Raw genomic sequence first — 15,399 nt, 5'->3', positions numbered from 1 at the left:
GCACTCTGTCTCCAGAGACATTATGACACGGAGTGCACTCTCCGTATAGAGACATACCTGTCTTGGAGTGCACTCTTCCTACAGAGACATTTCTGACATGGAGTGCACTCTCTCTGCAGAGACATTTCTCTCAAGCATTGCACTCTCTCTGCAGAGACATTCCTGACATGGAGTGCACTGTCTCCACAGAGACATTTCTGACATGGTGTGCACTCTCTCCACAGAGACATTTCTGACATGGTGTGCACTCTACCTACAGAGACATTTCTGACATGGAGTGCACTCTCTCTGCAGAGACATTCCTGACATCGAGTGCACACTCTCTGCAGAGAGATATCTGACATGGAGTGCACTCTCTCTCCAGAGACATTATGACACGGAGTGCACTCTCCGTATAGAGACATACCTGTCTTGGAGTGCACTCTTCCTGCAGAGACATATCCGACATGGAGTGCAATCTCTCGACAGAGACATTTCTGTCATGGAGTGCACTGTCTCTGCAGAGACATTTTGAATGGCGTGCACTCTCTCCACAGAGACATTTCTGACATGGAGTGCAATCTCTCTACAGAGACATATCCGACATGGAGTGCAATCTCTCTGCAGAGACATTTATGACATGGAGTGCAATCTCTCTTCAGAGACATTCCTGACATGGAGTGCAATCTCTCTACTGAGACATTTCTGACCTGGAGAGCAATCTCTCTACAGAGACATTCCTGACATCGAGTGCCCACTCTCCACAGAGACATTTCTGACATGGAGTGCACTCTCTCTACAGAGACATTCCTGACATGGAGTGCACTCTCTCGACAGAGACATTTCTGACATAGAGTGCAATCTCTCGACAGAGACATTTCTGACATGGAGTGCATTCTCTCTGCAGAGACATTTCTGACATGCATTGCACTCTCTCTACAGAGACATTCCTGACATGGAGTGCACTCTCTCCACAGAGACATTTCTGACATGGAGTGCACTCTATCTACAGAGACATTTCTGACATGGAGTGCACTCTCTCTGCAGAGACATTTCTCTCAAGCATTGCACTCTCTCTGCAGAGACATTCCTGACATGGAGTGCACTCTCTCCACAGAGACATTTCTGACATGGAGTGCACTCTCTCCACAGAGACATTTCTGACATGGTGTGCACTCTACCTACAGAGACATTTCTGACATGGAGTGCACTCTCTCTGCCGAGACATATCTGACATGGAGTGCAATCTCTCGACAGAGACATTCCTGACATGGAGTGCTCTCTCTCTGCAGAGACATTCCTGACATGGAGTGCACTATCTCTACTGAGACATATGTGACATGGAGTGCACTCTCTCTGCAGAGACATTCCTGACTTGCAGTGCACTCTCTCCACAGAGACATTCTGACATGGAGTGCACTGTCTCTGCTGAGACATTTCTGACATGGAGTGCAATGTCTCTACAGACACATTCTGAGATGGAGTGCACTCTCTCCACAGAGTCATTCCAGGCATGGAGTGCAATCTCTCTGCACAGACATTTCTGACATGCAGTGCTCTCTCCCTACTTAGACATTTCTGACATGGAGAGCATTCTCTCTACAGAGACATTTCTGACATGGAGTGTACTTTCTCTGCAGAGACATGTCTGACATGGAATGCACTCTCTCGACAGAGACATTTCTGACAAGGAGTGCAATCTCTCTAAAGAGACATTCCTGACATGGAGTGCACTCTCTCTGCAGAGACATTCCTGACATCGAGTGCAATCTCTCTACAGAGACATTCTGACATGGAGTGCACTCTCTCTGCAGAGACATATCTGACATAGAGTGCACTCTCTCTGCAGAGACATTTCTGACAAGGAGTGCAATCTCTCGACAGAGACATTCCTGACATGGAGGGCAATCTCTCTGCAGAGACATTCCTGACATCGAGTGCACACTCTCTGCAGAGAGATATCTGACATGGAGTGCACTCTGTCTCCAGAGACATTATGACACGGAGTGCACTCTCCGTATAGAGACATACCTGTCTTGGAGTGCACTCTTCCTACAGAGACATTTCTGACATGGAGTGCACTCTCTCTGCAGAGACATTTCTCTCAAGCATTGCACTCTCTCTGCAGAGACATTCCTGACATGGAGTGCACTGTCTCCACAGAGACATTACTGACATGGTGTGCACTCTCTCCACAGAGACATTTCTGACATGGTGTGCACTCTACCTACAGAGACATTTCTGACATGGAGTGCACTCTCTCTGCCGAGACATATCTGACATGGAGTGCAATCTCTCGACAGAGACATTCCTGACATGGAGTGCTCTCCCTCTGCAGAGACATTCCTGACATGGAGTGCACTATCTCTACTGAGACATATGTGACATGGAGTGCACTCTCTCTGCAGAGACATTCCTGACTTGCAGAGCACTCTCTCCACAGAGACATTCTGACATGGACTGCACTGTCTCTGCTCAGACATTTCTGACATGGAGTGCAATGTCTCTACAGACACATTCTGAGATGGAGTGCAATCTCTCCACCGAGTCATTCCAGGCATGGAGTGCAATCTCTCTGCACAGACATTTCTGACATGGAGTGCTCTCTCCCTACTTAGACATTTCTGACATGGAGAGCATTCTCTCTACAGAGACATTTCTGACATGGAGTGTACTCTCTCTGCAGAGACATGTCTGACATGGAATGCACTCTCTCTACAGAGACATTTCTGACATGGAGTGCACTCTCTCTACAGAGACATTTCTGACATGGAGTGCACTCTCTCCACAGAGACATTTCTGACATGGAGTGCAATCTCTCTACAGAGACATTCTGACATGGAGTGCACTCTCTCTACAGAGACATATCTGACATAGAGTGCACTCTCTCTGCAGAGACATTTCTGACAAGGAGTGCAATCTCTCGACAGAGACATTCCTGACATGGAGGGCAATCTCTCTGCAGAGACATTCCTGACATCGAGTGCACACTCTCTGCAGAGAGATATCTGACATGGAGTGCACTCTCTCTCCAGAGACATTATGACACGGAGTGCACTCTCCGTATAGAGACATACCTGTCTTAAGTGCACTCTTCCTACAGAGACATTTCTGACATGGAGTGCAATCTGTCCACAGTGACATTTCTGACATGGAGAGCAATCTCTCTTCAGAGACATTCCTGACATGGAGTGCAATCTCTCTACTGAGACATTTCTGACCTGGAGAGCAATCTCTCTGCAGAGACATTTCTGACATCGAGTGCCCACTCTCCACAGAGATATTTCTGACATGGAGTGCACTCTCTCTACAGAGACATTTCTGACATCGAGTGCAATCTCTCGACAGAGACCTTTCTGACATGGAGTGCATTCTCTCTGCAGAGACATTTCTGACATGCATTGCAGTCTCTCTACAGAGACATTCCTGACATGGAGTGCACTCTCTCCACAGAGACATTTCTGACATGGAGTGCACTCTATCTACAGAGACATTTCTGACATGGAGTGCACTCTCTCTGCAGAGACATTTCTCTCAAGCATTGCACTCTCTCTGCAGAGACATTCCTGACATGGAGTGCACTCTCTCCACAGAGACATTTCTGACATGGAGTGCACTCTCTCCACAGAGACATTTCTGACATGGTGTGCACTCTACCTCCAGAGACATTTCTGACATGGAGTGCACTCTCTCTGCAGAGACATATCTGACATGGAGTGCAATCTCTCGACAGAGACATTCCTGACAAGGAGTGCTCTCTCTCTGCAGAGACATTCCTGACACGGAGTGCACTATCTCTACTGAGACATATGTGACATGGAGTGCACTCTCTCTGCAGAGACATTCCTGACTTGCAGTGCACTCTCTCCACAGAGACATTCTGACATGGAGTGCACTGTCTCTGCTGAGACATTTCTGACATGGAGTGCAATGTCTCTACAGATACATTTTGAGATGGAGTGCACTCTCTCCACAGGGTCATTCCAGACATGGAGTGCAATCTCTCTGCATAGACATTTCTGACATGGAGTGCTCTCTCCCTACTGAGACATTTCTGACATGGAGAGCATTCTCTCTACAGAGACATTTCTGACATGGAGTGTACTCTCTCTGCAGAGACATGTCTGACATGGAATGCACTCTCTCTACAGAAACAATTCTGACATGGAGTGCACTCTCTCTACAGAGACATTTCTGACATGGAGTGCACTCTCTCTCCAGAGACATTTCTGACATCGAGTGCAATCTCTCTACAGAGACATTCCTGACATGGAGTGCACTCTCTCTGCAGAGACATTCCTGACATGGAGTGCACACTCTCTGCAGAGAGATATCTGACATGGAGTGCACTCTCTCTCCTGAGACATTATGACACGGAGTGCACACTCCGTATAGAGACATACCTGTCTTGGAGTGCCCTCTTCCTACAGAGACATATCCGACATGCAGTGCAATCTCTCTACAGAGACATTTCTGACATGGAGTGCACTCTCTCTACAGAGACATTTCTGACATGGAGAGCAATCACTCTACAGAGACATTTCTGACATGGAGAGCAATCTCTCCTCAGAGACATTTCTGACATTGAGAGCACTATCTCTGCAGAGACATTCCTGACATGGAGTGCAATCTCTCCAAAGAGACATTTCTGACATGGAGAGCAATCTCTCCACAGAGACATTTCTGACATGGAGTGCAATCTCTCCACAGAGACATTACTGACATGGAGTGCAATGTCTGAACAGAGACATTACTGTTTTGGAGTGAATCTCTCCACAGAGACACTACTGACATGGAGTGTAATCTCTCGACAGAGACATTACTGTTTTGGAGTGCAATCTCTCCACAGAGACATTACTGACATGGAGTGTAATCTCTCGACAGAGACATTGCTGACATGGAGAGCAATCTATCAACAGAGACATTTCTGACATGGAGAGCAATCTCTCTACAGAGACATTTCAGACATGGAGTGCACTCTCTCCACAGAGACAGTTCTGACATGGAGAGCAATCTCTCCACAGAGACATTTCTGACATGGAGTGCACTCTCTCTACAGAGACATTTCTGACATGGAGAGCAATCACTCTCCAGAGACATTTCTGACATGGAGAGCACTCTCTCTGCAGAGACATTCCTGACATGCAGTGCAATGTCTCCACAGAGACATTTCTGACATGGAGAGCAATCTCTCCACAGAGACATTTCTGACATGTCGAGCAATCTCTTTACAGAGACATTTCTGACATGGAGAGCAATCTCTCCACAGAGACATTACTGACATGGAGTGCAATTTCTCGACGGAGACATTACTGTTTTGGAGTGAAATCTCTCCACAGAGACATTACTGACATGCAGTGTAATCTCTCGACAGAGACATTTCTGACAGGAAAGCAATCTATCAACAGAGACATTTCTGACATGGAGAGCAATCTATCAACAGAGACATTTCTGACAAGAAGTCCACTCTCTCCACATAGACATTTCTGACATTGAGAGGAATCTCCCTGCAGAGACATTTCTGACATGGAGTGCACTCTCTCCACAGAGACAGTTCTGACATGGAAGAGCAATCTCTCCACAGAGACATTTCTGACATGGAGTGCACTCTCTCCACAGAGACATTTCTGACATGGAGAGCAATCACTCTACAGAGACATTTCTGACATGGAGAGCAATCTCTCCACAGAGACATTTCTGACATGGAGAGCACTCTCTCGACAGAGACATTCCTGACATGGAGAGCAATCTCTCCAAAGAGACATTTCTGACATGGAGAGCAATCTCTCCACAGAGACATTCCAGACATGGAATGCACGCTCCCGATAGACACATTCCTGACATGGAGTGCACTCTCTCCACAGAGACATTTCTGACATGGAGTGCAATCTCCCTGCAGGAACATTACTGACATGGAGAGCATTCTCTCCACGGAGACATTTCTGACATGGAGAGCAATCTCTCAACAGAGACATTTCTGACATGGACAGCAATCTCACCACAGAGACATTTCTGACATGAAGTGTACTCTCTCCACAGAGACGTTTCGGACATGGAGAGCAATCACTCTGCAGAGACATTTCTGACATGGAGAGCACTCTCTCTGCAGAGACATTCCTGTCATGGAGTGCAATCTCTCCACGGAGACATTTCTGACATGGAGAGCAATCTCTCCACAGAGACATTTCTGACATGGAGTGCACTCACTCGACAGAGACATTTCTGACATGGAGAGCAATCACTCTGCAGAGACATTCTGACATGGAGAGCACTCTCTCTGCAGAGACATTCCTGTCATGGAGTGCAATCTCTCCACGGAGACATTTCTGACATGGAGAGCAATCTCTCCACAGAGACATTTCTGACATGGAGTGCACTCTCTCAACAGAGAAATTCCTGACATGGATAGCAATCTCTCTGCAGAGACATTCCTGACATGGAGTGCACTCTCTCCACAGAGGCATTTCTGACATGGAGTGCACTCTCCCGCTCTCCCGATAGAGACATTCCTGACATGGAGAGCAATCTCTCTGCAGAGACATTTCTGACATGGAGTGCACTGTCTGCACAGAGACAATTCTGACATGGAGGGCAATCTCTCTCCAGCGACATTTCTGACATGGAGCGCAATCTCTCCAAAGAGACATTTCTGACATGGAGAGCAATCTCTCCACAGAGACATTTCTGACATGGAGTGCAATCTCTCCACAGAGACATTACTGACATGGAGTGCAATGTCTCGACAGAGACATTACTGTTTTGGAGTGAATCTCTCCACAGAGACATTACTGACATGGAGTGTAATCTCTCGACAGAGACATTACTGTTTTGGAGTGCAATCTCTACACAGAGACATTACTGACATGGAGTGTAATCTCTCGACAGAGACATTTCTGACATGGAGAGCAATCTATCAACAGAGACATTTCTGACATGGAGAGCAATCTCTCTACAGAGACATTTCTGACATGGAGTGCACTCTCTCCACAGAGACAGTTCTGACATGGAGAGCAATCTCTCTACAGAGACATTTCTGACATGGAGTGCACTCTCTCTACAGAGACATTTCTGACATGGAGAGCAATCACTCTCCAGAGACATTTCTGACATGGAGAGCAATCACTCCTCAGAGACATTTCTGACATGGAGAGCACGCCCTCTGCAGAGACATTCCTGACATGCAGTGCAATCTCTCCACAGAGACATTTCTGACATGGAGAGCAATCTCTCCACAGAGACATTTCTGACATGGAGAGCAATCTCCCTGCAGAGACATTCCTGACATGGAGTGCACTCTCCCGATAGAGACATTCCTGACATGGAGTGCAATCTCTCTGCAGAAACATTACTGACATGGAGAGCAATCTCTCTACAGAGACATTTCTGACATGGAGAGCAATCTCTCTACAGAGACATTTCTTACATGGAGAGCAATCTATCCACAGAGACATTTCTGACATGGAGAGCAATCTCTCCACAGAGACATTCCTGACATGGAGAGCAATCTCTCTACAGAGACATTTCTGACATGGTGAGCAATCTCTCTTCAGAGACATTTCTGACATGGAGTGCACTCTCTCCCCAGAGACATTTCTGACATGGAGTGCACTCTCTCCACAGAGACAGTTCTGACATGGAGAGCAATCTCTCTACAGAGACAATTCTGACATGGAGTGCACTGTCTCCACATAGACATTTCTGACATGGAGAGCTCTCTCTACATAGACATTTCTGACATGGAGAGCAATCTCTCCACAGAGACATTTCTGACATGGAGAGCAATCTCTCCACAGAGACATTTCTGACATGTAGTGCACTCTCTCGACAGAGACATTCCTGACATGGAGTGCAATCTCTCCACAGAGACATTTCTGACATGGAGTGCACTCTCCCGCTCTCCCGATGGAGACATTCTGAGATGGAGTGCAATCTCTCTGCAGAGACATTTCTGACATGGAGTGCACTGTCTCCACAGAGACATTTCTGACATGGAGAGCAATTTCTCTCCAGAGACATTTCTGACATGGAGAGCAATCTCTCCACAGAGATATTTCTGACATGGAGTGCACTCTCTCAACAGAGACATTTCTGACATGTCGAGCAATCTCTTTACAGAGACATTTCTGACATGGAGAGCAATCTCTCCACAGAGACATTACTGACATGGAGTGCAATTTCTCGACAGAGACATTACTGTTTTGGAGTGAAATCTCTCCACAGAGACATTACTGACATGCAGTGCAATCTCTCGACAGAGACATTTCTGACAGGAAAGCTATCTATCAACAGAGACATTTCTGACATGGAGAGCAATCTATCAACAGAGACATTTCTGACAAGAAGTCCACTCTCTCCACATAGACATTTCTGACATTGAGAGGAATCTCCCTGCAGAGACATTTCTGACATGGAGTGCACTCTCTCCACAGAGACAGTTCTGACATGGAAGAGCAATCTCTCTACAGAGACATTTCTGACATGGAGTGCACTCTCTCTACAGAGACATTTCTGACATGGAGAGCAATCACTCTACAGAGACATTTCTGACATGGAGAGCAATCTCTCCTCAGAGACATTTCTGACATTGAGAGCACTATCTCTGCAGAGACATTCCTGACATGGAGTGCAATCTCTCCAAAGAGGCATTTCTGACATGGAGAGCAATCTCTCCACAGAGACACTTCTGACATGGAGTGTAATCTCTCGACAGAGACATTTCTGACATGGAGAGCAATCTATCAACAGAGACATTTCTGACATGGAGAGCAATCTCTCTACAGAGACATTTCTGACATGGAGTGCACTCTCTCCACAGAGACAGTTCTGACATGGAGAGCAATCTCTCTACAGAGACATTTCTGACATGGAGTGCACTCTCTCTACAGAGACATTTCTGACATGGAGAGCAATCACTCTCCAGAGACATTTCTGACATGGAGAGCAATCACTCCTCAGAGACATTTCTGACATGGAGAGCACTCTCTCTGCAGAGACATTCCTGACATGCAGTGCAATCTCTCCACAGAGACATTTCTGACATGGAGAGCAATCTCTCCACAGAGACATTTCTGACATGGAGAGCACTCTCTCGACATAGACATTCCTGACATGGAGAGCAATCTCCCTGCACAGACATTCCTGTCTTGGAGTGCAATCTCTCTGCAGAAACATTACTGACATGGAGAGCAATCTCTCTACAGAGACATTTCTGACATGGAGAGCAATCTCTCTACAGAGACATTTCTTACATGGAGAGCAATCTCTCCACAGAGACATTTCTGACATGGAGAGCAATCTCTCCACAGAGACATTCCTGACATGGAGAGCAATCTCTCTACAGAGACATTTCTGACATGGTGAGCAATCTCTCTTCAGAGACATTTCTGACATGGAGTGCACTCTCTCTCCAGAGACATTTCTGACATGGAGTGCACTCTCTCCACAGAGACAGTTCTGACATGGAGAGCAATCTCTCTGCAGAGACAATTCTGACATGGAGTGCACTGTCTCCACAGAGACATTTCTGACATGGAGAGCTCTCTCTACATAGACATTTCTGACATGGAGAGCAATCTCTCCACAGAGACATTTCTGACATGGAGAGCAATCTCTCCACAGAGACATTTCTGACATGTAGTGCACTCTCTCGACAGAGACATTCCTGACATGGAGTGCAATCTCTCCACAGAGACATTTCTGACATGGAGTGCACTCTCCCGCTCTCCCGATAGAGACATTCCTGACATGGAGTGCAATCTCTCTGCAGAGACATTTCTGACATGGAGTGCACTGTCTCCACAGAGACATTTCTGACATGGAGAGCAATTTCTCTCCAGAGACATTTCTGACATGGAGAGCAATCTCTCCACAGAGATATTTCTGACATGGAGTGCACTCTCTCAACAGAGACATTTCTGACATGTCGAGCAATCTCTTTACAGAGACATTTCTGACATGGAGAGCAATCTCTCCACAGAGACATTACTGACATGGAGTGCAATTTCTCGACAGAGACATTACTGTTTTGGAGTGAAATCTCTCCACAGAGACATTACTGACATGCAGTGTAATCTCTCGACAGAGACATTTCTGACAGGAAAGCTATCTATCAACAGAGACATTTCTGACATGGAGAGCAATCTATCAACAGAGACATTTCTGACAAGAAGTCCACTCTCTCCACATAGACATTTCTGACATTGAGAGGAATCTCCCTGCAGAGACATTTCTGACATGGAGTGCACTCTCTCCACAGAGACAGTTCTGACATGGAAGAGCAATCTCACCACAGAGACATTTCTGACATGGAGTGCACTCTCTCCACAGAGACATTTCTGACATGGAGAGCAATCACTCTGCAGAGACATTTCTGACATGGAGAGCACTCTCTCGACAGAGACATTCCTGACATGGAGAGCAATCTCTCCAAAGAGACATTTCTGACATGGAGTGCAATCTCTCCACAGAGACATTCCAGACATGGAATGCACGCTTCCGATAGAGACATTCCTGACATGGAGTGCACTATCTCTACTGAGACATATGTGACATGGAGTGCACTCTCTCTGCAGAGACATTCCTGACTTGCAGTGCACTCTCTCCACAGAGACAGTTCTGACATGGAGAGCAATCTCTCTACAGAGACATTTCTGACATGGAGTGCACTCTCTCTACAGAGACATTTCTGACATGGAGAGCAATCACTCTCCAGAGACATTTCTGACATGGAGAGCAATCACTCCTCAGAGACATTTCTGACATGGAGAGCACTCTCTCTGCAGAGACATTCCTGACATGCAGTGCAATCTCTCCACAGAGACATTTCTGACATGGAGAGCAATCTCTCCACAGAGACATTTCTGACATGGAGAGCACTCTCTCGACATAGACATTCCTGACATGGAGAGCAATCTCCCTGCACAGACATTCCTGTCTTGGAGTGCAATCTCTCTGCAGAAACATTACTGACATGGAGAGCAATCTCTCTACAGAGACATTTCTGACATGGAGAGCAATCTCTCTACAGAGACATTTCTTACATGGAGAGCAATCTCTCCACAGAGACATTTCTGACATGGAGAGCAATCTCTCCACAGAGACATTCCTGACATGGAGAGCAATCTCTCTACAGAGACATTTCTGACATGGTGAGCAATCTCTCTTCAGAGACATTTCTGACATGGAGTGCACTCTCTCTCCAGAGACATTTCTGACATGGAGTGCACTCTCTCCACAGAGACAGTTCTGACATGGAGAGCAATCTCTCTGCAGAGACAATTCTGACATGGAGTGCACTGTCTCCACAGAGACATTTCTGACATGGAGAGCTCTCTCTACATAGACATTTCTGACATGGAGAGCAATCTCTCCACAGAGACATTTCTGACATGGAGAGCAATCTCTCCACAGAGACATTTCTGACATGTAGTGCACTCTCTCGACAGAGACATTCCTGACATGGAGTGCAATCTCTCCACAGAGACATTTCTGACATGGAGTGCACTCTCCCGCTCTCCCGATAGAGACATTCCTGACATGGAGTGCAATCTCTCTGCAGAGACATTTCTGACATGGAGTGCACTGTCTCCACAGAGACATTTCTGACATGGAGAGCAATTTCTCTCCAGAGACATTTCTGACATGGAGAGCAATCTCTCCACAGAGATATTTCTGACATGGAGTGCACTCTCTCAACAGAGACATTTCTGACATGTCGAGCAATCTCTTTACAGAGACATTTCTGACATGGAGAGCAATCTCTCCACAGAGACATTACTGACATGGAGTGCAATTTCTCGACAGAGACATTACTGTTTTGGAGTGAAATCTCTCCACAGAGACATTACTGACATGCAGTGTAATCTCTCGACAGAGACATTTCTGACAGGAAAGCTATCTATCAACAGAGACATTTCTGACATGGAGAGCAATCTATCAACAGAGACATTTCTGACAAGAAGTCCACTCTCTCCACATAGACATTTCTGACATTGAGAGGAATCTCCCTGCAGAGACATTTCTGACATGGAGTGCACTCTCTCCACAGAGACAGTTCTGACATGGAAGAGCAATCTCACCACAGAGACATTTCTGACATGGAGTGCACTCTCTCCACAGAGACATTTCTGACATGGAGAGCAATCACTCTGCAGAGACATTTCTGACATGGAGAGCACTCTCTCGACAGAGACATTCCTGACATGGAGAGCAATCTCTCCAAAGAGACATTTCTGACATGGAGTGCAATCTCTCCACAGAGACATTCCAGACATGGAATGCACGCTTCCGATAGAGACATTCCTGACATGGAGTGCACTATCTCTACTGAGACATATGTGACATGGAGTGCACTCTCTCTGCAGAGACATTCCTGACTTGCAGTGCACTCTCTCCACAGAGACATTCTCACATGGAGTGCACTGTCTCTGCTGAGACATTTCTGACATGGAGTGCAATGTCTCTACAGATACATTCTGAGATGGAGTGCACTCTCTCCACAGGGTCATTCCAGACATGGAGTGCAATCTCTCTGCACAGACATTTCTGACATGGAGCGCTCTCTCCCTACTGAGACATTTCTGACATGGAGAGCATTCTCTCTACAGAGACATTTCTGACATGGAGTGTACTCTCTCTGCTGAGACATGTCTGACATGGAATGCACTCTCTCTACAGAGACAATTCTGACATGGAGTGCACTCTCTCTACAGAGACATTTCTGACATGGAGTGCACTCTCTCTGCAGAGACATTTCTGACATCGAGTGCAATCTCTCTACAGAGACATTCCTGACATGGAGTGCACTCTCTCTGCAGAGACATTCCTGACATGGAGTGCACACTCTCTGCAGAGAGATATCTGACATGGAGTGCACTCTCTCTCCTGAGACATTATGACACGGAGTGCACACTCCGTATAGAGACATACCTGTCTTGGAGTGCACTCTTCCTACAGAGACATATCCGACATGCAGTGCAATCTCTCTACAGAGACATTTCTGACATGGAGTGCACTCTCTCTACAGAGACATTTCTGAAATGGAGAGCAATCACTCTACAGAGACATTTCTGACATGGAGAGCAATCTCTCCTCAGAGACATTTCTGACATTGAGAGCACTATCTCTGCAGAGACATTCCTGACATGGAGTGCAATCTCTCCAAAGAGACATTTCTGACATGGAGAGCAATCTCTCCACAGAGACATTTCTGACATGGAGTGCAATCTCTCCACAGAGACATTACTGACATGGAGTGCAATGTCTGGACAGAGACATTACTGTTTTCGAGTGAATCTCTCCACAGAGACATTACTGACATGGAGTGTAATCTCTCGACAGAGACATTACTGTTTTGGAGTGCAATCTCTCCACAGAGACATTACTGACATGGAGTGTAATCTCTCGACAGAGACATTTCTGACATGGAGAGCAATCTATCAACAGTGACATTTCTGACATGGAGAGCAATCTCTCTACAGAGACATTTCTGACATGGAGTGCACTCTCTCCACAGAGACAGTTCTGACATGGAGAGCAATCTCTCTACAGAGACATTTCTGACATGGAGTGCACTCTCTCTACAGAGACATTTCTTACATGGAGTGCAATCTCTCCACAGAGACATTTCTGACATGGAGAGCAATCTCTCCACAGAGACATTCCTGACATGGAGAGCAATCTCTCTACAGAGACATTTCTGACATGGTGAGCAATCTCTCTTCAGAGACATTTCTGACATGGAGTGCACTTCCTCTACAGAGACATTTCTGACATGGAGTGCACTCTCTCCACAGAGACAGTTCTGACATGGAGAGCAATCTCTCTACAGAGACAATTCTGACATGGAGTGCACTGTCTCCACAGAGACATTTCTGACATGGAGAGCTCTCTCTACATAGACATTTCTGACATGGAGAGCAATCTCTCCACAGAGACATTTCTGACATGGAGAGCAATCTCTCCACAGAGACATTTCTGACATGTAGTGCACTCTCTCGACAGAGACATTCCTGACATGGAGTGCAATCTCTCCACAGAGACATTTCTGACATGGAGTGCAGTCTCCCGCTCTCCCGATAGAGACATTCCTGACATGGAATGCAATCTCTCCGCAGAGACATTTCTGACATGGAGTGCACTGTCTCCACAGAGACATTTCTGACATGGAGAGCAATTTCTCTCCAGAGACATTTCTGACATGGAGAGCAATCTCTCCACAGAGATATTTCTGACATGGAGTGCACTCTCTCAACAGAGACATTTCTGACATGTCGAGCAATCTCTTTACAGAGACATTTCTGACATGGAGAGCAATCTCTCCACAGAGACATTACTGACATGGAGTGCAATTTCTCGACGGAGACATTACTGTTTTGGAGTGAAATCTCTCCACAGAGACATTACTGACATGCAGTGTAATCTCTCGACAGAGACATTTCTGACAGGAAAGCAATCTATCAACAGAGACATTTCTGACATGGAGAGCAATCTCTCCACAGAGACATTTCTGACATGGAGTGCAATCTCTCCACAGAGACATTACTGACATGGAGTGCAATGTCTCGACAGAGACATTACTGTTTTGGAGTGAATCTCTCCACAGAGACATTACTGACATGGAGTGTAATCTCTCGACAGAGACATTACTGTTTTGGAGTGCAATCTCTCCACAGAGACATTACTGACATGGAGTGTAATCTCTCGACAGAGACATTTCTGACATGGAGAGCAATCTATCAACAGAGACATTTCTGACATGGAGAGCAATCTCTCTACAGAGACATTTCTGACATGGAGTGCACTCTCTCCACAGAGACATTTCTGACATGGAGAGCACTCTCTCGACATAGACATTCCTGACATGGAGAGCAATCTCCCTGCACAGACATTCCTGTCTTGGAGTGCAATCTCTCTGCAGAAACATTACTGACATGGAGAGCAATCTCTCTACAGAGACATTTCTGACATGGAGAGCCATCTCTCTACAGAGACATTTCTTACATGGAGAGCAATCTCTCCACAGAGACATTTCTGACATGGAGAGCAATCTCTCCACAGAGACATTCCTGACATGGAGTGTAATCTCTCTACAGAGACATTTCTGACATGGTGAGCAATCTCTCTTCAGAGACATTTCTGACATGGAGTGCACTCTCTCTCCAGAGACATTTCTGACATGGAGTGCACTCTCTCCACAGAGACAGTTCTGACATGGAGAGCAATCTCTCTACAGAGACAATACTGACATGGAGTGCACTGTCTCCACAGAGACATTTCTGACATGGAGTGCACTCTCTCTACAGAGACATTTCTGACATGGAGAGCAATCACTCTCCAGAGACATTTCTGACATGGAGAGCAATCACTCCTCAGAGACATTTCTGACATGGAGAGCACTCTCTCTGCAGAGACATTCCTGAC

Source organism: Heterodontus francisci, chromosome 18, assembly GCF_036365525.1.
Source record: "Heterodontus francisci isolate sHetFra1 chromosome 18, sHetFra1.hap1, whole genome shotgun sequence".
In the NCBI taxonomy this organism is placed as follows: Eukaryota; Metazoa; Chordata; class Chondrichthyes; order Heterodontiformes; family Heterodontidae; genus Heterodontus; species Heterodontus francisci.
The sequence above is the reverse complement of the archived record's forward strand: the minus strand, read 5'-3'. Positions refer to the sequence as shown.